Source organism: Prenolepis imparis, unplaced genomic scaffold (genome assembly GCF_030444845.1).
Source record: "Prenolepis imparis isolate NDT839.2.m4 unplaced genomic scaffold, iyPreImpa1.0 SCAF_8, whole genome shotgun sequence".
NCBI lineage: Eukaryota > Metazoa > Arthropoda > Insecta > Hymenoptera > Formicidae > Prenolepis > Prenolepis imparis.
In genome coordinates, this window is record NW_028141166.1 from 5167226 (window position 1) to 5192070 (window position 24845).

At 31.5% G+C, this 24845-nt stretch overlaps 1 long non-coding RNA gene across 1 annotated transcript in view; it reads left to right on the forward strand.

Annotated features, from left to right (window-relative positions):
- LOC145939379 (uncharacterized) overlaps nt 1-20363 on the forward strand; it is a 40434-nt gene extending 20071 nt beyond the window's left edge. Inside the window, exons 3-4 of the long non-coding RNA XR_014425820.1 lie at nt 18410-18641; nt 20229-20363. This is a non-coding gene — a long non-coding RNA (uncharacterized LOC145939379). The remainder of the gene's footprint in view (nt 1-18409; nt 18642-20228) is intronic.
- Nucleotides 20364-24845: the final 4482 nt, after the last annotated feature.

Sequence of the window (24845 nt, forward strand, 5' to 3'; positions counted from 1 at the left end):
TTTTAATTTTCAATTGTTTTAAGCGAGCCAAAAATTATTCTTTCATATATTTTAACATTACATTGACTGCACATTATGATGGTACCATCAGCATACCAGCGTACAAACTTTTTGATCCATTATACGTAAAATGAATCCGCGCCGTATGGAATCCGCGGTTTAAACATTTTAATTTTCAATATAATAAAACGAGCCAAAAATTAATGTATTATATATTTCAACAGTACATTATATGCACATTATGATGGTACCATCGGCATACCAGCGTACAAACTTTTTGATCCATTATACGTAAAATGAATCCGCGCCTTATGGGATCCGCGGTTTAAAAATTTTAATTTTCAATTGTTTAAAGCGAGCCAAAAATTAATGTATTATATATTTCAACAGTACATTATATGCACATTATGATGGTACCATCGGCATACCAGCGTACATACTTTTTGATCTAATATACGTAAAATGAATCCGCGCCTTATGGGATCCGCGGTTTAAAAATTTTCATTTTCAATATTATAAAACGAGCCAAAAATTAATGTATTATATATTTCAACAGTACATTATATGCACATTATGATGGTACCATCGGCATACCAGCGTACATACTTTTTGATCTAATATACGTAACATGAATCCGCGCCTTATGGGATCCGCGGTTTAAAATTTTAATTTTCTATTGTTTAAAGCGAGCCAAAAATTAATCTTGTATATATTTCAACTGTACATTATATGTACATTATGATGGTACCATCAGCATACCAGCGTACAAACTTTTTGATCTAATATACGTAACATGAATCCGCGCCTTATGGGATCCGCGGTTTAAAAATTTTAATTTTCAATTGTTTAAAGCGAGCCAAAAATTAATGTATTATATATTTCAACAGTACATTATATGCACATTATGATGGTACCATCGGCATACCAGCGTACATACTTTTTGGTCTAATATACATAACATGAATCCGCGCCTTATGGGATCCGCGGTTTAAAAATTTTAATTTTCAATTGTTTAAAGCGAGCCAAAAATTATTCTTTCATATATTTTAACATTACATTGACTGCACATTATGATGGTACCATCAGCATACCAGCGTACAAACTTTTTGATCCATTATACGTAAAATGAATCCGCGCCGTATGGAATCCGCGGTTTAAACATTTTAATTTTCAATATTATAAAACGAGCCAAAAATTAATGTATTATATATTTCAACAGTACATTATATGCACATTATGATGGTACCATCGGCATACCAGCGTACATACTTTTTGATCTAATATACGTAAAATGAATCCGGGCCGCATGGGATCCGCGGTTTAAAAATTTTAATTTTCAATTGTTTAAAGCGAGCCAAAAATTAATCTTGTATATATTTCAACTGTACATTATATGTAAATTAGGATGGTACCATCAGCATACCAGCGTACAAACTTTTTGATCCATTATACGTAAAATGAATCCGCGCCGTATGGAATCCGCGGTTTAAACATTTTAATTTTCAATATTATAAAACGAGCCAAAAATTAATGTATTATATATTTCAACAGTACATTATATGCACATTATGATGGTACCATCGGCATACCAGCGTACATACTTTTTGATCTAATATACGTAACATGAATCCGCGCCTTATGGAATCCGCGGTTTAAATATTTAATTTTCAATTTTTTAAAGCGAGCCAAAAATTATTCTTTCATATATTTTAACATTACATTGACTGCACATTATGATGGTACCATCGGCATACCAGCGTGCATACTTTTTGATCTAATATACGTAAAGTGAATCCTCGCCTTATGGGATCCGCGGTTTAAAAATTTTAATTTTCAATTGTTTAAAGCGAGCCAAAAATTAATCCTGTATATATTTCAACTGTACATTATATGCACATTATGATGGTACCATCAGCATACCAGCGTACAAACTTTTTGATCTAATATACGTAACATGAATCCGCGCCTTATGGGATCCGCGGTTTAAAAATTTTAATTTTCAATTGTTTAAAGCGAGCCAAAAATTAATCTTGTATATATTTCAACTGTACATTATATGTACATTATGATGGTACCATCAGCATACCAGCGTACAAACTTTTTGATCTAATATACGTAACATGAATCCGCGCCTTATGGGATCCGCGGTTTAAAAATTTTAATTTTCAATTGTTTAAAGCGAGCCAAAAATTAATGTATTATATATTTCAACAGTACATTATATGCACATTATGATGGTACCATCGGCATACCAGCGTACATACTTTTTGGTCTAATATACATAACATGAATCCGCGCCTTATGGGATCCGCGGTTTAAAAATTTTAATTTTCAATTGTTTAAAGCGAGCCAAAAATTATTCTTTCATATATTTTAACATTACATTGACTGCACATTATGATGGTACCATCAGCATACCAGCGTACAAACTTTTTGATCCATTATACGTAAAATGAATCCGCGCCGTATGGAATCCGCGGTTTAAACATTTTAATTTTCAATATTATAAAACGAGCCAAAAATTAATGTATTATATATTTCAACAGTACATTATATGCACATTATGATGGTACCATCGGCATACCAGCGTACATACTTTTTGATCTAATATACGTAAAATGAATCCGGGCCGCATGGGATCCGCGGTTTAAAAATTTTAATTTTCAATTGTTTAAAGCGAGCCAAAAATTAATCTTGTATATATTTCAACTGTACATTATATGTAAATTAGGATGGTACCATCAGCATACCAGCGTACAAACTTTTTGATCCATTATACGTAAAATGAATCCGCGCCGTATGGAATCCGCGGTTTAAACATTTTAATTTTCAATATTATAAAACGAGCCAAAAATTAATGTATTATATATTTCAACAGTACATTATATGCACATTATGATGGTACCATCGGCATACCAGCGTACATACTTTTTGATCTAATATACGTAACATGAATCCGCGCCTTATGGAATCCGCGGTTTAAATATTTAATTTTCAATTTTTTAAAGCGAGCCAAAAATTATTCTTTCATATATTTTAACATTACATTGACTGCACATTATGATGGTACCATCGGCATACCAGCGTGCATACTTTTTGATCTAATATACGTAAAGTGAATCCTCGCCTTATGGGATCCGCGGTTTAAAAATTTTAATTTTCAATTGTTTAAAGCGAGCCAAAAATTAATCCTGTATATATTTCAACTGTACATTATATGCACATTATGATGGTACCATCAGCATACCAGCGTACAAACTTTTTGATCTAATATACGTAACATGAATCCGCGCCTTATGGGATCCGCGGTTTAAAAATTTTAATTTTCAATTGTTTAAAGCGAGCCAAAAATTAATCTTGTATATATTTCAACTGTACATTATATGTACATTATGATGGTACCATCAGCATACCAGCGTACAAACTTTTTGATCTAATATACGTAACATGAATCCGCGCCTTATGGGATCCGCGGTTTAAAAATTTTAATTTTCAATTGTTTAAAGCGAGCCAAAAATTAATGTATTATATATTTCAACAGTACATTATATGCACATTATGATGGTACCATCGGCATACCAGCGTACATACTTTTTGATCTAATAGACGTAACATGAATCCGCGCCTTATGGGATCCGCGGTTTAAAAATTTCAATTTTCAATTGTTTTAAGCGAGCCAAAAATTATTCTTTCATATATTTTAACATTACATTGACTGCACATTATGATGGTACCATCAGCATACCAGCGTACAAACTTTTTGATCCATTATACGTAAAATGAATCCGCGCCGTATGGAATCCGCGGTTTAAACATTTTAATTTTCAATATTATAAAACGAGCCAAAAATTAATGTATTATATATTTCAACAATACATTATATGCACATTATGATGGTACCATCGGCATACCAGCGTACATACTTTTTGATCTAATATACGTAACATGAATCCGCGCCTTATGGAATCCGCGGTTTAAAAATTTTAATTTTCAATTTTTTAAAGCGAGCCAAAAATTATTCTTTCATATATTTTAACATTACATTGACTGCACATTATGATGGTACCATCAGCATACCAGCGTACATACTTTTTGATCTAATATACGTAAAATAAATCCGCGCCTTACGGGATCCGCGGTTTAAAAATTTTAATTTTCAATTGTTTAAAGCGAGCCAAAAATTATTCTTTCATATATTTTAACATTACATTGACTGCACATTATGATGGTACCATCAGCATACCAGCGTACAAACTTTTTGATCTAATATACGTAAAATGAATCCGGGCCGTATGGGATCCGCGGTTTAAAAATTTTAATTTTCAATTGTTTAAAGCGAGCCAAAAATTAAACTTGTATATATTTCTACTGTACATTATATGCACATTATGATGGTACCATCAGCATACCAGCGTACAAACTTTTTGATCTAATATACGTAAAATGAAACCGCGCCGTATGAGATCCGCCGTTTAAAAATTTTAATTTTCAATTGTTTAAAGCGAGCCAAAAATTAATCCTGTATATATTTCAACTGTACATTATATGCACATTATGATGGTACCATCAGCATACCAGCGTACAAACTTTTTGATCCAATATACGTAAAATGAATCCGCGCCGTATGGAATCCGCGGTTTAAACATTTTAATTTTCAATATAATAAAACGAGCCAAAAATTAATGTATTATATATTTCAACAGTACATTATATGCACATTATGATGGTACCATCGGCATACCAGCGTACATACTTTTTGATCTAATATACGTAACATGAATCCGCGCCTTATGGGATCCGCGGTTTAAAAATTTTAATTTTCAATTGTTTAAAGCGAGCCAAAAATTAATGTATTATATATTTCAACAGTACATTATATGCACATTATGATGGTACCATCGGCATACCAGCGTACGAACTTTTTGATCTAATATATGTAAAATTAATCCGCGCCGTATGGGATCCGCGGTTTAAACATTTTGATTTTCAATATTATAAAACGAGCCAAAAATTATTCTTTCATATATTTTAACATTACATTGACTGCACATTATGATGGTACCATCAGTATACCAGCCTACAAACTTTTTGGTATAATACACGTAATATAATTGTGCGCCGTATGGTGTCAGCGGCTTAAATATTTTAATTTTCAATAGTATAAAACGCGCCAAAAATTAATCGTATATATATTTCAATAGTGTATTGTTTGCAGATTATTTTGGTACCTTAAGCATACCAGCGTACTATTTTTTTGGTTTAATATTCGTAAAAGAATTCCGCGCCGTATGGGGTCTGCGGTTTAAAAATTTTAATTTTTAATATTTCAAACGAGCCAAAAATTAATCTTCTATATATTTCAACAGTACATTGTTTGCACATTATGATGTTACTATCAAATTACCAGCCTACAAACTTTTTGGTCTAATATGCGTAATATAAATCCGCGTCGTATGGTGTCCGCGGTTAAAAAATTTTAATTTTCAATATTTTAAAACGTGCCAAAAATTAGTCTTTCATATATTTTAACAGTACATTGTCTGCACATTATTTTGAATTATGCGTGACTATATACATTTATCGCGATAGTAGGTGTCGAAACTCATTTCTACTGTGCATTCGGAATTCGAATTATATTAAGATTATCGAAGAGTGTCTGACGAAATATATTTGTGACTTTAATTAAGGAAATATATATTGTCTTTAAAAATTACTGCTACGATACCTTAATTGTAAATTTGTATTCATGTCTCACTTTTATTTTTAACTTAATAAATATATTTCTTTTTAATTAAATGAATATATTAAAAAATATTAATATAGCGAGCTAATTAAATTTTAAAATAATAATATGTTATAAAAATTAAAATAGCAATATATTGTAAATAATATGTTGTAATATCTTATTTTCGATTAATATTTTTATAACAGAAATCAGCTGCTTAAAACGTTAATTTGCTAATTAATTTTAAAAATAAGAATATGTTATAACATTTAAAATAATAATATGTTTTAAATAATGTATTATAATTTCTTAAACTTGATTAATATTCATAACAGCTATCAGCTGATTTCTGTCAAAAAATATTAATCGCAGATAAGGCATTATAACATATTATTTATAACATTATTATTTTAATTTTTATAACATATTTTTATTTTAAAATTTAATTAGCAAATTAACGTTTGAATAAGCTGATTTCTGCCGAAAAATATTAATAGAGAAAAAATTTAATTATAAAATTTTTACTTTATTAACATTTTTTGACAGAAATCAGCTGATAATTGTCAAAAATATTAATCGAGTTTGAAGTATTATAACATTATTTGAACATATTATTATTTTATTATTTTTAATCTATTTTTAACATTTAAAACTTAATTAGCAAATTAACGCTTTATTAATCATTTTTGGCAGGTATCAGCTAATTGAAAAAGCGTTAATTTGCTAATTAAATTTTAAAATAATATGTTTTAAAAATTAAAATAATAATACGTTTTAAATAATGTGTTATAATGTTTTTAACTCGATTAATATTTTTGACAGTTATCAGCTGATTTCTGTCATAAAATATTATTCGAGTTTAAATAAACTTTATATTATTTTTTTTTTAAATAGTATTCTTTTTAACATAAAACCGAAGAATGCGCGCACTTGTGTTGTTCTAATCATTGAGTAAAATTGAAAAATATTTTGACAAATGTCATTTTTAATTAATTAATTAATATAATTTGATATACATACAATTCTGTAAATTCGGTCATGTATTTTGCAAATGATTCACATAGAAAGTATTTTATATTGTAATCCGAGAGATTTATCTTTCTATCTCATCCCTCTCGTATATAAATCTGCTTTCATTCTAATTAAATTTAATTAGCTTTCGCGTATGACCTATAAAGATAACGATTTTCAACGCAATTGCAATGGGATTTGAGATTCGAGGATAATCAAGGGTTTGTATGCAATCACGCGACTCATCTCATGATCGATGAATTCTGAGAAATGGGTCGGCGATGCGAAATTAATTGCGCATAATGCGTATATGTGTATTTTATTCTTTATTTTCTTTTTCTTTTTACGTTAAACTGTAACATTTTCAGATGAATGGATTACTTGTATCGTTCGCAGTTCATTTATATCAATCCGATATGGTCTACATATATACATACATATATACCTATATAGCTCTGCCGTTTCTCAAACTATAATTGCAAGGGAAATCGAACGTTCTCACTTAATAAACAAATAATTTTATATTTATGCAACTTGTATATAAATTAATGTATTTATTACACTATTATTCTTTCGCGATCCGTACATATAAATCAATTCTGCATCGCAAGCTGTCGTCTAATAGCTGCCAACCAAACTAGCAGCTATTACTAGAATTAACAATCGCGATTGATTAAAAAGTTTCGGTACATCTGATCCGATCGTTTCGACGATATCGCACCGGTTTATTATTTATTTTATTATTATACAGCAAGTATAATCGCGTCTCACTGTCGTCCTACGCAGGAAGGGGAATCAACTTTTCACCTATCGTAGATCGCAGCTGTTCGCTATAGCGATAGCGTGGGTGTCATGACCTCGCTCAACGAAAACCTTATATTTCCGAAAGGTGAGTAAAAAACAACGGGCCTCTCTCAAGCCGTCTCGTACCACCCACGAGACAGTCGGAACCCACGTTTCGCCAAGCACCTGTGCGACCACTAGTTGGCCAATACCGGTTGATCGATCGATCGATATCAGCTCGTGACGCAATCCCGACTGCGTATTCAGGGTTCGATTTCTGATTAATTCGCGAATCTCGTAGAGGCATCTATCGCTGTCCATATGCTCTCTCCTTTGCTGTTGCGCTTACGGACAAATAAATCTCTGCGAACTAGGTGTGAAACTATAATGCTCCTGATTTCAGTGATAGAATTTTAATATTGATTGATAAAAATATTTTAATCTTTATTGGCCAATTTTTAACTCGTAATATTTCGATATAATGTGATCTTTGCAGAGTTGGGTAAGTTAATTATTTTTTTAAATCTAAGGTAAGTTGAAGTTAATGGCTTATAAAATTAATTTAGTTACGTTTGCATGAAAACTATAACTCATTGTCAGTTAAAAGTTGTGAGTAAGATTAAATGAACTCTTAAGTTAAATCAAAAAAGTTAATTTTTGAAAATATTATTTATATTAAATTAAAATGTCATAACTTTAAAATTTTTAAATTTAATATTTTACTTGTTAATTTTTTAAAATTTATATAACAAATAAAGAAATAACAAAAATTTTGTTTTATATATAGGAATGTATTTTTTCTCTTTATATATAATTACAATTATAAATACAATTATAAAAAGAAATAAAATCTAATAGTACCTTTATTTATTTCATAATAGAATAATGTATGTAAAAATGACATACATCATAGAATGATGCTCTTATTAAAATTTAATTGTTATTAAAAATTTAATTGTCCAATGTTTAAGATTTTATAGAAAATAATAATGATATTCAGAGAGATAAAAAAAATTTAACTTAGGAAAAAAGTTAACAAGTTTAAAAATAACTAGTTTAAGTTAAAAATTAACTCATTTTAAAGTAACTAATAAGCTAAATTGAAAGTTGTAACTTATTAACTTTTTTATTTAACTTTTACCCAATTAACTAGTTATTACCCAACCTTGGATCTAACATTTTAATTTTATTATTCGAGAATTATATCGCAAATTATACGTCTAGGTATTCTAATTTCTCATTTTTGCAGACGGAGACACATATATCGCCAGGCGGGTATTGCATGTATGCAAAATGCACTGCAAGACACATTATGCATTGCGTCCCGAACGGAAGTGCAGTGACCAACACGCACGTCACGGCAGCGCATTCTCGTCGCACGAAGCCTTGTATGTATGACATAAGGTCCGATACACGTGTCACGTCGTTTTGACAATAAATGAGACGATCGTGTTTATACTTTATACGTGAACACGCATTGAATCGTACGTAGATATAATGATTTAGGCAGGAAATATATCTTCACTCATCCTCCGAATGCATGGGATAGTCGCTGTAGACGAAACAAATTGCATATTTACAGTTGCAAACATATACATGCACGTGTAATTTTTTATGCACGTTTAATTTTTTACACAAATATTTGTTTATATATATGATATTTATCTCTGAATATATGTTTGTATATTCTATTTTGACGTGCACATATTTGTGTAGAATTCCACTTATGTTTACGCGTCAGACAAGCATATACGATATGCAGCTCTACTACTTGTTTCTTGTTGATGCTGACTAAGCAAGGATTTCCATCGCGGAAATATATAAAGTTGATATCGTGATGCAAAAATTATTTAATTGCCTGGCAACGTAATTACGCGAAGGATCAACCATGTTGCTCGAAACTGAACTGATTAGAATCATTTCTTGATATCTTGCAATTATGAAATGTGATGTGAAGATACACATACATACACACATACACATATTTTCGATATCAAATTAACGAAAATGTCAAGAATATTTTAATGTGGCTAAAATTTTTTAAGAATCTAAAATTTTCAAGCATGATGAAAAATTGTGATGGGAAGAGAAAAAAAAATTAATACCAAAATACAAATACTACTTTGTTTTCTATTTAATAATTATTTTTAAATTAATCTCATCGTCGAATCAAATTACGCTAAACAACATTGTCAACTCGTCGTCGAAGGAAAAAAAGAAACGTAAGCAAGACGTGAGATTGTTAAGAATGATGAAACAAATGTTGATTCGATGATATGCGAAAAGTGAATTTTGTTGGTATCAGGTCTTCCGCACCTGGCACTCTATTTCTTCACTTGCAACAACTTACATTCCACCGTCGCTGCTTTTTATGCCGTCGAATCGAATTCCTGTACCTTCCAGGTTGTCCCGAGCAGCGGAAGTTTCTGCGTTCCAGTAGTGAATATATATGTACACGCATTTGCTTTTCTCGCTCACACGAGACTTGATATCATTTGACATGCGTATGTCGATATATAATATAATCTAACTGTTTCTTGGTTACCACCTTGATAAGAATTTGGCCCGAAAACCGGTTTATGCTCATATGAAACGCATTCCTGCTCTTAGCGATCTCCTACGGACTTCCGTTCTAGATTTTTTTAACGCGTACTTATGAATGCAATCGATACTAAATCCTCGAGTACCTTTATCGACAGTCACTTTGGCGGTTCGATAATTAGGTTACGATATTGAGTTTCTCTGATTGAGACGGTAGCAAAAACTCCTATTCGCGAAGATATATGAGAGGAAGGAAATGACAAAATTAAGTTTAATGGATATAATGATTGATAATACGGCGAAATTCGCATTTCCCTCCGGCTAAGAAACACTTGTTACGACAAGTCATATCTAGAATAGTCTTCCTTGCAGATTGAATTGAGAGAAGGAAGAAGATTGAAAAGGGAAATAGCACAAATATATATAGAAATCGAATATTAAAGTGATATTAATTTTAATTCATTGAATTATTGATTAAAGTTATATTATTTAATTAAATTTAATCTCAATTTATGTGCATTATTACATAATTTCTTCGGCAAGAAATATTTTTCCGTTCGTTAAGGATTTACGCAAGCGGTAGGATATGCGCTTGAACTTTTGACTAGTTCTAATCAAAAGTGGTCTTAAATGGCGCAAAAAAGTGAACGTATATATCTGGAAGTAAGCGAGGAAATCTATGAGATTCTATCGACATTACGAATAATCAGCGCAAAATCAGTGAGCCTTATGAGAAAATAGATGTAGCAATGTGTAAAGAACTAAGTTTATGTATCCTGACTATAGATCTTTATTGATGAATCTCCCGCTGCAATAACCCGAAGAAATAATTCTGAGATACATCCAGTATCCGCCACCGCGCTGTTCCCATCCATCTCCAAAAGGACAATGGGCTCTCCTGACAAAGAGAGAAGGCCGCTTTCCTTTCTCAGAGTTCTGTACGAGCTAGAACCACGACTGACTCTTGCTGGCTTTCGATCGTCGCGGTCTTGAAACCAAGAGCAATTCGCATCGAAATAACATAAAGAACGAGAAAAATATAAAACGTGTGTTTTCGATTCATAGAAAGACTTTCGAAATATCAGTTTAGAAATTATTTTATTTCGGATAAATAATTTTATAAAAAATTATAATTTAATTTGATAATTAAAAATGTCGTAGACGAATCTATAAAATCTGATCTCTACGTGAAAGTCCAGTTGCTTTTTAGAGTCTCATTCGATTATCATTTAAAACTGACAAACAATCCGAATGGAATAAGGAACAACAGAATCGGGAATTGCTTGAGAACGCGGAAAATAAGAAGAGCATAACTTCTCGCTTCCAGAAAGACGATGCATATATGCTATACGGAGACTTAATTCGGTTCTCTCACGCGACTCAGGAAGGCCGTTATACGCGAAGGACGCTTCCCACGTTATATCGTGTGGCAGATGTGCGGTACATATCGTCTGTTTATTTCGTACGGGCGTGTGCACCGTAAATACGGTCAAACTAGTACCGTACAAATGCGAGCGAATCTTGATTTCATTAGCGAGAATGAATTGTTTCGCGTCTGTGTGTTAAATTTTGCTGGAGATATATCGCACGAGGTTGTTAACATAACATTAGGCAAATTAATTAAGAATTAAGGATTTTTTTATTCTTTGAACACGGTAACCATTAGAGTTCTGTGCAAGATAACTATGAATTATCAATTTTTATCTGGCTTATTTTTAACTATCGTGATAAAAAATAGTTATTACAAATCAGATATGTTGGCGAGTGATATCGATAAGTTTGATGCAGCTATCATTCATGATGTTACAATGACAAAATTCTGAAAATGGAATCTCGAAGCTTGTATAAGATCGAAGAATGCTGGGGACAAGAATCGATGAGACCAATCTCGGTTCGTTGAGGTCATACGAGACGGTCACGCACCACCAACTCTACGGTATGAATATCGAAACACTCTTGGGAAGTCTGGTATCTCCCGTCGACGGATTTGGATTTCTAGATGCAACATAAAAAAAATATGTGAATATAAGAGTTTAATATATTAAATATATTATTTTTACTAAATGTGAGAAAAAAAATTTTGTTTATTTACAAGTTTATTTAAGAAGTTAAAAATTAAAAAATACTATTTATAAGAATTTATAAAAATAATTATGAAAATATATATGAAAATTATTATTTTATTTAATAAAATTAATATATTTATAAAAATATTTATAAAAAATTTATAAAAATTATTTATAGGAAGTTTTAACAATACACAAAATATTAAAAATAAATATTTATCTTAATAGTCCATATTTTGTATTTACACGCACAAAGGCATCAATAAAGCAGTCAAATGTAATTTTATAGCGCTCTGCTTTCTCTTATCACGTTTATATATCACTACCAGGCAACAGGAGCGTTCAATATCCTCCGGTCGTTTCACCGTATAATATAAATCATAAATCACGTACAAAAGAAAACACGCGGAAAAGCCCACGCCCTATCCACTGGAAATATTAATTTCAAATAAGACGCAGGTGCGACATTTTCAGAATGCTGAGCAAACGCCTTTGCTAGAAGTGCGTAATTGTCGATGAAAACTTGATCGTAATGCGGTACCCTGGAATTAAGTGGCAGCAATTAATGCATTCTCGTGGAGAATGCGGAGACCATGTTTCATAATCACTCTAACACAGTCGAAAAATATCGATGCTCGATATCGATCGCTTATTATATGTATTAGTTATATCATGATTACAGACTTCGTGCGACTGCTCATTTTGTGTCGTAGCGAATAAAATTGTTCATTAATGTTTTATTTAAATATTAAAAATATATTTTTAATATTTAAATAATATATTTTTATTTAATATATATTTTTAAAATATATTTTAAAATAATTAAAAATATATTTTTAATATTTAACAGAGAGTATCTACAAGTTGTTAAAAACTGTTAGAGCTTTCCATGAATTTTTGGAAGAAAACAGTTCTGCAAAAAAGAACGAAAGTGTCGAATTAGAAAATATCAGAAGATACAAAGTTGGGAAATAACAAGCTGTGATGTTAAATTAATATTTGCATAACATATTATCCTTGGTAAATTTTGCAAAAATATTTTAGGTAATTTGTGCTGTTAAAAAGACAGATATATAAAAAAAAAAACAAAGGATCGAAATAATAATTTCGATTGATAATACAATGAAACAGAAGACAATAAATACCAGAAAATATTAATTATTTAAATATAATTGTCTCAATGAAAATTTTTTAAAATTTGATATAACTGTTTATGCATAAAAAGATTTTAATTAGGTTTCCCTTTTTCTTTCTTATCATTGGAAGAGAATGATTTATTTACATGGTGATATCAAACGGAACTTGTCTTACGGAAACGAATCATCCGAGTGACTTTACACGCGATCGGTTTAATCGAGGCCGACCTAAAAAATGTTTGATTCATCCCGAGAGAACAAGAATTTCCTTCCTGTACTTCTTGCACGGAATAGCTTACAATTAGTTTCAAATGTAAGATTGTCAATGACGATTAAAGCTTTCCGGGAAGTTAGATGATAATAATACCTTCAAGTGAACATTACTACATTAAGTACAAATATATAGATGTCGAAGTTTTATATATTCGAAATGTCCATCTACTATTTAACCGGAGTTGTTATTTCTGTCTGTCATAAATCCAGATATAACTGCAACTGATTCCCACGATTGATGTAAATACACAATTTATATGATTAAATATAGTGAAAACAAGATAAAAATCTTTTGATTATACTCCGCGTTATATTATACAGACAAATAAATAATTGCGGAAGAGAAACATGTCGATGATTAGATAATTTATGTGCGCAAAATTTTTTTGCAACATATATGCGTCGGAAGTCGGAAGATTTGATGTTTTTCCGCTAGCATATCTAATCTGTCACAACATTACGTAAGTGCGTTCTGTGAGAAAATGAAATCTCAGCGTTCTATATCTTCAGAAATCCGTAAAGAAATATATTATATATTATCCAAGATGAAATCTTTATGATTTACGTACAAATTACATTAATGTGGTTGATATAGAATTGATAAATTGGTAAATTTATTTCTACCAATTATTACACAATTATATAATATGTTCCATTTACATGCGTTACTTATTTACTCTGTCATCTATATATCTATGTACACAATAATTGCTACGAGCGTCCGCATGATTTTTTTCCAGGGTAGGGCATAATTAAAATTTTTTTTGTTTTTTTTTATTTTTTAAATTAAAATTTTTTTTAGTTATGTTTTTTGTTATTTTTATTTTTTTATATTATATTTATGTATACTATATTTATTTATTTATATTATGTTTACGCATTTTTATATTATATTTTATATTAAATGTGCAAGTAAAGTGTTTATTCAAAGGAAGAGCAAATGCTTAATTTTTCATTGCTTTCGCCGACAAGCGCGCGAAGGCTTTAATTTCACTCGCGAAACAATGATTTACAGACAGATCTTGGAACAGTGATTTGAACAAGAGATTAGCCGAGAACTGTCGTGATTTATTGTCCATCAGTGCGTGTCCATTGTCCATAGAGATACGATTAGAACGTTTATCAATCAATGACGAATTGTCCCTGAACGTGACAGAGCTGCAACTAGACACGCGACTTCAAATGTCGTCATACAAATGAACTCGTAAATTCAGCTTTGCGACGGTATATTTGCTTTCCATTAGTTTTTACAAGCTGCGTAATTGTCCGGCGCGATAAATCGCAGCTGAGAATACTCTTATTTCGATATTTATTACGTGTGAAACTAGCTATCATTAATTCTTACATAATGCTCTCCGTCCAAAATGAAAGAAACGCGATGCATGAGGCGATTACGAATGCCAAGTGTTATTAAGTTGTTTTAATTAGCATACCTGGCTCTTCATTTTCGACTTTCTCTTCGTAATTATCGCGATGAAAATTTTCCCACCGTTAACGTTAGATTAAATTAGGCTGAAATAATCATAGATCATAGATTGGCAACGAAAAGTGCATTGTTGCAATGCGTTTTTTCGCGTCATTAATGTATGTATACATCTCATATTAAGAACAGGATCATTAGTAGTGAATGGTGCATTGCAACAACTGTTTGTTAGCATATTTATTGCAATTATTTTAATACATATCAAGATAATATTATTGATTCACTTTATTTGACAGATCGTAGAATAAAATTATTGCAACGTGTATAAATATTTTTTTTGACGTGAAATATAAATAGCAAGAATAATTACATGAGAGATTCATAAAATCTGAAAGGATGAAGGATAAGAAAAGCGGAGAGGTATGTGGAAAAATTATGCCATCGATAAGACGTGTTTGTTCATTTGCCTTTACCGCTTCATATATTTCTTCTCGTCGTGTCGTACCGTTATATCTCTGGAAACGATACAGCACATCGCATGTTTTTCGATTGTCTCGGCGAGCTAAAAAAAAATCCGTTGCTAAAATTGTTTCTCCTTCGGCGGAAATTATACTCCCGTTCGATGGGATATACATACACGCGAGAGAGCCTCGCCTCGTACGTATGTTGCACAATATTTCCTATCCTGCAGCCATGTGTCGTTTGACGCAGGCTATTACAATCGTGCGTGGGTACGCGAATACAATCATCCAGTAACGCAAGTGCGTAGACGCAACTCAGACGCTAGCGCAATTCTTGCCAAGGCATGAAACGACAGTAGGAAGTTGCGGCAACTTTTCGTTGCGGTTCTGAGATTTGCGCTTTTGCGCACCGGTTGCAAGTGGAAATTATGTTGAATAAGTATAAATGACGAATTTTTAACATAATAGAATATTTTTTTTGCTACTAAATTACTTTTTCATTTAAGGAAATATAATTTTATTTTAAATTAATTTAATCATAATAGAACAAATTTATATATTTATATTTGTTTATTTATATTACTTATTTATATTTATATTTATATTTATATTTATATTTATATTTATATTTATATTTATATTTATATTTATATTTATATTTATATTTATATTTATATTTATATTTATATTTATATTTATATTTATATTTATATTTATATTTATATTTATATTTATATTTATATTTATATTTATATTTATATTTATATTTATATTTATATTTATATTTATATTTATATTTATATTTATATTTATATTTATATTTATATTTATATTTATATTTATATTTATATTTATATTTATATTTATATTTATATTTATATTTATATTTATATTTATATTTATATTTATATTTATATTTATATTTATATTTATATTTATATTTATATTTATATAATAGTATATTTTCTTGAGTACTAGATTACTTTCTCATTAGAGAAATATAATTGTATTTAATCGAGTACTAAAAAAAAATACTATTATATATATAATATATAATAAATTATATACTATTATACATAATAAAAATATAAAAAAATATAAATATCAATACAAATATAATAAATATAAATATAAATAATAAATACAAATATAAATATAATAAATGCAAATATAAATATATAAATATATAATTTTTTCTATTATGATTGAATTATTTGATCATATATGAAAGACGCGTAGGAGTGCGAGGATGTAGGCTACGTAATTGCACACCGCGAAACTAGATCGAAGTCGTTCGAGAAAATAGCGAATTTCCATTTATTTCGTTACGGTTTGATAGATGTGGTTCCGGCGGAAGTCGATGCGAATTAAGCGCCGTCGTGCCGGAAATGCACGGCAAGACCACGTGAAGCAGATCAGGCCGTCATTGTTTGCCGCGAAATTGTGGCCGCGTTGCCCCCCGGAAATCACCGCGGCTCGTTTCCGGAAACAGGTGAAAATGTGTTTGACAAGGAGAAGCCGATCTTAATGAGATAGAAAGTAACTTTGTAAGATTGGTTCAATTAAGATTAAAAAGTTTATTCGCGCTAATTGCATTTCTATTCTAGATAATTTGCTCTTTCTATTCTTCTTTACATCTCTGATATTGCATTTAATGTTCTAGGAAATAAAGACTATCTATAAATCAAACTTTTTAGATATAATATAGCTATCTTAATAAACAATGGATCGATAAGATTGAACGATTCTAGGTTGAATTAAATGGGAGCGTATAAATGAACGAGTTTTACGCTAAAATCCAGTTCAATTCCAATCCCATTCACCGTTCTTACCGTAAAATGCAACACGGACAGAAATAGGGTACGCTGTAATTGTGATATGTAATTATGCTTTACGGTCGATTATGCCACAGAAAGTACGATAGAAGCCTTATATGACTTTGCATGTTCTCCCTGTGATACCGTGACGCGATTCCGCTATTATTTCTTCTCTCTTTTACGAAGCTACAACTTTTTCCACGAACGTGACTATCAAACCCATCGCTCCATCCTTCGTATCGCGGCTCCTTTCGTATATAACTATATCCAAGTACTTTATCACGTGAAAAGCCAGACTAATGGTCCGTGTTTGCACGCGTCCTTCGTAAGGGTGGAAAGTGCAATGCTCGGCCGCGCCTCGAATAAGGGCGCGGCTTTAGAAGGGTGTGGTGTTTGCCGCACGTGCAGACGCTCTTATTCTTCATCCCTATGGCAGCACGCGATGGAGCTATTTAATTTAACGTCATTTCCTTAATAATTATCGACCGAAAATATTTCAGCCATGGGGCTTCTAATTACAAACAGCCTATTCAGGCAATTTATTAATTTTTATATGCGCTTTTAGGAGATAGCTATCCCTAAAAATAAAATTCTCAACTGTTCTTATATAATAACATATGTAATATATTTATTTATTTTATTAATCTTCTATTTGTTGTAATATAAGAAATATAATATAGTAGTAATTAATTTTTTTAATCTCTTTATTTAATATTATTTATTTAATACATATATTGTAGAACGAATATTATAGTATAAAATATATGTATTGCAAAATGCTGTGATATACAGCTCTTGACGATGATAGACTTCTACATATAGATGATTTATGTTCCACAGCATTCATTGTCTAAGAACATTTCGCTCTGAACTGTTTACAGTATGACTTCGTACTGTCAAACTGTTAGTCATAACTTATTCGCAAACATTTCCATGCGAGACAGTCTTTTTTATTTTATGCATTTCTGTGATTTATAAATATGAAAAATGCAGTCATACCTTATTTATAGTTATATATAAGTTGCAATAAGATAAAATAAAATATACAGTTGTAATAATAATATTAAAATTAGTTAAGAGAATAGGATGATGTATGAAATGGTACATAAAATTTTGTCTCAGAGATAGGAAGTAATGATTGAAGTTTTAGTAATGCACTGTTATTTTTTTCAGGATACGATTTTTCCGGTCTGCTAAGGGCAACTGCATCATCTGTTCGTTCGTTGCCCCTCGTTGCCCTCTGTCAACTGTCTTAAGAAATCCAAAAGTTCACGAAGCGTGTAATGTAAGTCAATCATCCTGGAGATTATAAGAGCTGACCTATATGTGCCGAACCACTCCTAAATCACCGATTCGCTGTCAGAGCGCAAGATAGGAAATAATTAATCAATTACATAACTAAGAGGTAAGACGTAGCATTATTGTAGATTCGACATGGCTATAGAAAGTCAAGCATTATAACAATATATTTAATTGTTTTTTTTTTACGTTATACAATATTATTATGCATTTATATAATTTAATTTTGTTATATATTTAGTAAAAATATAATAATGATAAATGATTACAAAATATTATTTATGAATAAGTTTTCAATTATGTTTATATGATAATACAATACTAATCTCGATATACATCGCAAAATGTTCTTATATAAAAATTATTAACATTAATTGCCAATTGGCTGATACTTTTAATTGGAATATTCAATGATGATGAGAAATAATTTTTCATCTGTGAAAAATAAAATCGATCAATGCAGGTGGTTTTTGTGATTGCCTGAATATATCTAATCTAGCATCTGGGGTGATTTGACATAAAATATCTCCAAAAGAATACACATATAAAAGATCGTTACTTTTTCCTATATATCCGCGCGGACTATATTCTTTATATTTTATTTTTTTCTGAAAAAGAGAGAGATTATTGTTTAAAATTGCCGGAACTCAACGATTAATAGAGAACATCGTGAGATGACTGTGCTATTTTTATCAGATGCGAAAGTTTTCTACCCTAAAACAGGAAAATATAATATAATGCATCATTATTAACGATTTTAGCTAATAACGCACACCTGCACGCACGAATGAACGATTCTATTTCGCTTTTCCTTAGAACAAAATATAGAAATAGATTCATAATCGAAATATATGTGTCAAGTTAATATAAAATCTGTCGTTCCATTATATTACTTCTCTCTTTAATAAAATAGTTTAAATTTCAAAATAAACGAAACACATATAATTTATTAATAATGACATTATCGTAAAAATATGATGTTGTATTTGATATGCCGGTTTGTTAAAAGGGATGAGAAGGTATAACGGGCAAACTTTTCGTACAAAAAGGGCCTTGTATCCTAGCCAAAACAAGATAAATATCTATCCAGTGTGAATGAGGTTTCATATAAGCGACTGTTGTATTTGATTCTCAGGTTCCACGCTTTTGATGTTTGCCAGTTCTTGTGTTATCACTAGATAGCACTGGACGTCTCTTATAGAAGTAAATTTTAAATCTACTTTATGTCCACACGTAGACACAAATGGAATGTCCATTTTTGGACATGAATCGAATATTTTAACCAAGTATATTCGATAGTATATTCGATATATTTTATATCTAAATATAAAAATTGATGATTTTTTTATATTAATGTTTAGAAAACATTTGTTTTTCAATAACATTGGTTAAAATAATTGGTAAATTAATTGATTAAAATATTCGATCCAAAAACCTTCCACACACATTTATGTGGACATAAACTAGATTTGAAGACCTCCATAAGAGAGACAATTTAATATCTATAAAAGATGTATTATTATATCGGAACATAACAAAATAATTACTTGTACAAAGCAAGAAAAGAAGAACAAAAAAATTTTAAAAAGATATATAATGAAACTTGTCAATACAACAATATAAATTCCGCTGCACGCATCGAAATTTGCAGTTACTTTGAGTAATTCCATCTTTCCTCTTCCTGTGTCTTCAGTTTCCTTCGTGAGACGTTTCGTTCCCAGCTTCCTACGTCGCCGAAATTGTTGGCCCCAGAAGGTGGAAATTATTTTTCAAGCGGTAACACTCGGTTACGTCCATCTTCGGTTTCGGCGGACTAAGGGACAGCAGGTTCGTCTCGCAAGGTAAGAAAGATACATTGTCCCTTTTCGTCGTCCCCCTCGCCACGTGCACGCATACACGCAAATCGGCGTGTGCAGGTGCATGATAGATGCGTGTCTGTAAAGAATCGCGCGTACGCAGAGGAAGAGTCTTGCCCTTGTGGGAAAGTAACGCTACACCATGGGATCCGCTGGACTGGACCAAAGTCTCATAGTATCCTGTGCATACTATAGTCCGTCATACTCGCTGCTCGGTATATATATACACGGTTAAACTGACCACCATGGTTCCGATTACCCCTCTCGCACTTCCTCTCCTTTCCACGTCGGTGATGAGTTGACTTCGTGGAATTTGCGTACGAGTGGACACGCGGATTTCTTTATCGTCAGTCTTACTTAATTCCTCGTAAATTAAAATTAGTTCAATAATTATACATGCAGTGTTGTGCTTAGATGATTTTAAAATTAGCTAGATGAAAATGAGATGAAAATATGTAAATTCATCTTAGATAAGATGATTTTGTTTTAAATATATCTAAATAAAAGATAAAATTATATGGCGATTCATCTAGATAATATTAATTTTAAGACCGCTTATGTAAACGCAGTTATAAAAAAAAATGTAAATTATAAAAGGGATATAAAAATATATTCATATACTTTAATTAATTAATTTATATCGCTTATTGTTTAAGTTCTACTACTTAAGTATTTTATGTGCTATGACCAAATTATCTGAATATTTGTTTAGATAATTTAGTAAAGATAACACTTTTTTTCATCTTAGATGCAAATATAAATATAATACATATTTTCATTATCTATATAAAGATAAGATGATGCCAAAATTTAATCTAGATGATCATCTATATAATTTTATTTAGATAACAGCAAACACTGTATATACATGCAATGGTAAATTATTAAAGATAGCAGGTGCTGTAAAAATTATAATTATTGAACGAATGTGATTAGTTGTCAAAAAAACTTTTTGCTCGTATATTTTTGATTACTTTCAAATCTAAGTGATGCAACACAGTCAAATTGCATAGCATTATCAGTGAGTATCTATAAGCAGGTTCCATAGGCTAAACTGGTAAACTGCTAGGCACTTAGCGATAATGCTATATAATTTATTTAACTTTGTTGCGTCACACAGGTTGAAGATGATGCAAAATATGATTGTAGTTGACACTGATACATCGCAGTGATTACACTTTCGGAATCCATCCTATCTTAACGTCATACACGATAATCATTTAATTGAATCTTGAATTCACGCGGAAACATCATCGATGAAGCTATAAATTTGAAAAGATAGAAACATTAGAAGTAAATATAATTGAAAACCTATCAAACACAAGATTGATTAATCGTTTTTAAAATATTTAAATAGGTATTCGAATAATATATTTAAATAATTTTATATGTTTCGAGAGATGTCGATATCTAGATTTTCATTTATCTATCATTATTAGATTTTTACATTAATTAATGTGATACAAATGTCATATATTCCATCATATAATAGAAGACAGTTCGCGACGTATGAAAATAATTCGTCACAAAAGCGACTTGGCGCGACAGAGGCTCATATAAGGTACATACCTTTCGCGCGATAAGCCTGTGCTGACTTTACGAGACCCAACGTACGTATGTATGTGCACACATATGTTTCGCATTGTCTCGGCCGTGCACTCGCGAGACTTATCTACTGATTGCAGCTGCATACGAGCAGCGATCTAGTCTGGCGCGGTTAATTGAATTTTCTTCTCGAGATCTCGTCGTGGAAGCGCGAAGCTAGAGCCGATGATGGTGGAAAGACCCTTCACAGTGAGGTCCCTTGTGTCCGCGACAAAACGCACGCGAATCGCGATAGCACGCGTGGCTGCAGCCTTGGAACTCTCTCTCTCGTGTCGGCTCGAGACCAAAGTCATTCGCACAAACACGCCGCCGTTAGACGCGAGCAACGTTTTTCTACGACTGTCGGTCGGTTCTCGACCCCGGCGGAATCGATGGAAAAAAATTCGAGGAATCGAGTGTAAGACGCGAGTCTTTGGGAAAGCCGCCGTTTATACAAACAGTCGGCAAATATACGAGACAGAGTCGAGACGAGAGAAAATCACAAGTCTCTCTACTTCCGTAATTAATCGTTGTCGAACCTATAATTGAGGAAAATTAAATTCATTGCACGAAAATTTAATAGATATATTTTAATTTGATTTGGCCAATTTCAAGCCGGATTATGACCCATCGGAGTATTATTTTCGAAGACATCCCTTATTTTTGGCCTCGAATTACATGGGTCGACCACCCCATCTTGAATGCCACCCAAGCGTCTAATCTTGAGCTCCTTTCCTTTTTCGAAACCTATACCTTCCTTGAATACCTGCGGTCTGATCAGCAAGTGCTTCTCTCATTGTCAGATGGCTCCATCATAAAACTCACCTTAAGAGAGACCATCATCGGAAAGTGCAACGCGCAGTTGCTACATTGCTTGGAAAATTCGATCGTGGGACGTAACACACACCGGAAGTCTCGTTGTTCTTCCGGTACGAGAATAAGCACGATTGCATCTAGACTGACGCGAATGCAAATGCAAGTGCTCCGATCTAGATTGCGGAATATAATACTGGGTCGCTATAAATATAGAACGTGCTTTCCGCGAAATGACGAATTTCTCAGTCCGCGAGTCATTGTTTTTCCTGGCGGGCGCGCGATGTAACGAGTTTATTAAAAGGAATCGGGGAAGCGCGAACATACACATTTATACATATTACCATTCAGTGAATCGAGCCGACTCCCACGTACGTTTCTCGCTTTTCCCGCGCCGAGAAACCTCTCTTTCTTCGGCATATAAGCTCGACGCCCATGCAGAGTCGGGGCGATCACGTAGGACGCGCCTCTATCGCGTTTTATTTTTTTTTTCCTCTTCTTTTCGAACGTGGCAGGTACAGGCGTGTATGTAAAATATCGTCGTGAGGTAGAAACGAAGATTTGTTGGCCGAGCACCAGTCAAAGGGAGATAAGCCAGTCTCTAACTCCATGAATGGCCCGATCGCTTGAATATCAGCCAGATGGCCTTGTCGCGGAATCCTCGATTTAATCTTTGTACGTTCGATTTTGTGCCACATTGCGCGAGAAAATAATATTTCATTCACTATCATGGAATTTCTCGTTTCGTGATTTTAGATAAAAAAGATTGGCAAAGTTCTCGCGAAAAAAATGGTTGCAGACTGATGAAAGACTTATAAGACTGCTGCGGATGTTAAATCGCAATCGCGACATTCTCAGATCCTGCGATGATGATTATATCTTAAGGAGAACTAGCGCTGCCGCCATCAGGTAATAGCTTCTTACACATGTCGCTTATATACTTCAGTTTCAAATCCTCGTGGAGTATTTCTGCACGGAATAACTAATAAAATTGCCGGACGTGCTTATCCGTAACGAGGGGTCTGTCGGATTCTTTCCCCACGATTGCAAGACTTGGCTGCGATATATATATATATATATGTGTGTGTGTGTATGTGTAGCTCGCCTCTGTCTTTCAACAATACAATGCGGAACTTGCCATGTGCATCACGTAACATCTGAATCTTAATTTATTTTTATAGTAAGAACCATAAATAAAAAATCACACACAAAGCGGATCGTGCTTTCGATCATGAAAACACTTTCTCCTATTTCTATATTATTTATGCTTTCTCCTTCCTTTATTTATCTCCGCGAATTATTTTGCAATTTATAGTAATTTGCAAATATGTATATGTAAATGCAATAGATATAATATATAAAAGTATCTTAAAATATATGATAAAAGAATTATCAAAAATATTTGTACAATCGCGTAATCTGATTTATTATTTTATATTATTTACATTTTACATATATAAAAGTCTTGTAAGAAACCAATATTTTTTTTTTCAGTATCGTACCAGTATCAATTTATAGTATTCCAAAATGAACATATATATATAAATGCATTAACACTTAAATTCGATTATAACATTATATGATATTGTTATTATATTTAGATCATTTAGATCATCATTTAAATTATATTTAGATTATATTTAGATTATTATTTAGATTATTATAAAAATTGCAATTAAAAATATTTCACAAAGACATTCAATTTGCAAATATATATATATACAAATGCAATAGATATAATGTATAAAAATATCTCAAAATATAATAACAAAAGAATTATCAAAAATATATGTACATACAATCGCGTAATCTAATTTATTATTTTATATTATTTACACATATAAAAATCTTGTAAACAATTAATTTATAAATATTTTATTCAGTATTAATTTATATAATAATACTTCAAATTGAACATAAATATGCGTTAACACCTAAATTCGATTATAAAATATGATATTGTTATATATTTAGATTATCACAAAAAATCCTGCATAAAGACATTTAATTTACCATTCCGACTCATTTTTCTTCTTCACATTCTAGGCGAACGTTTT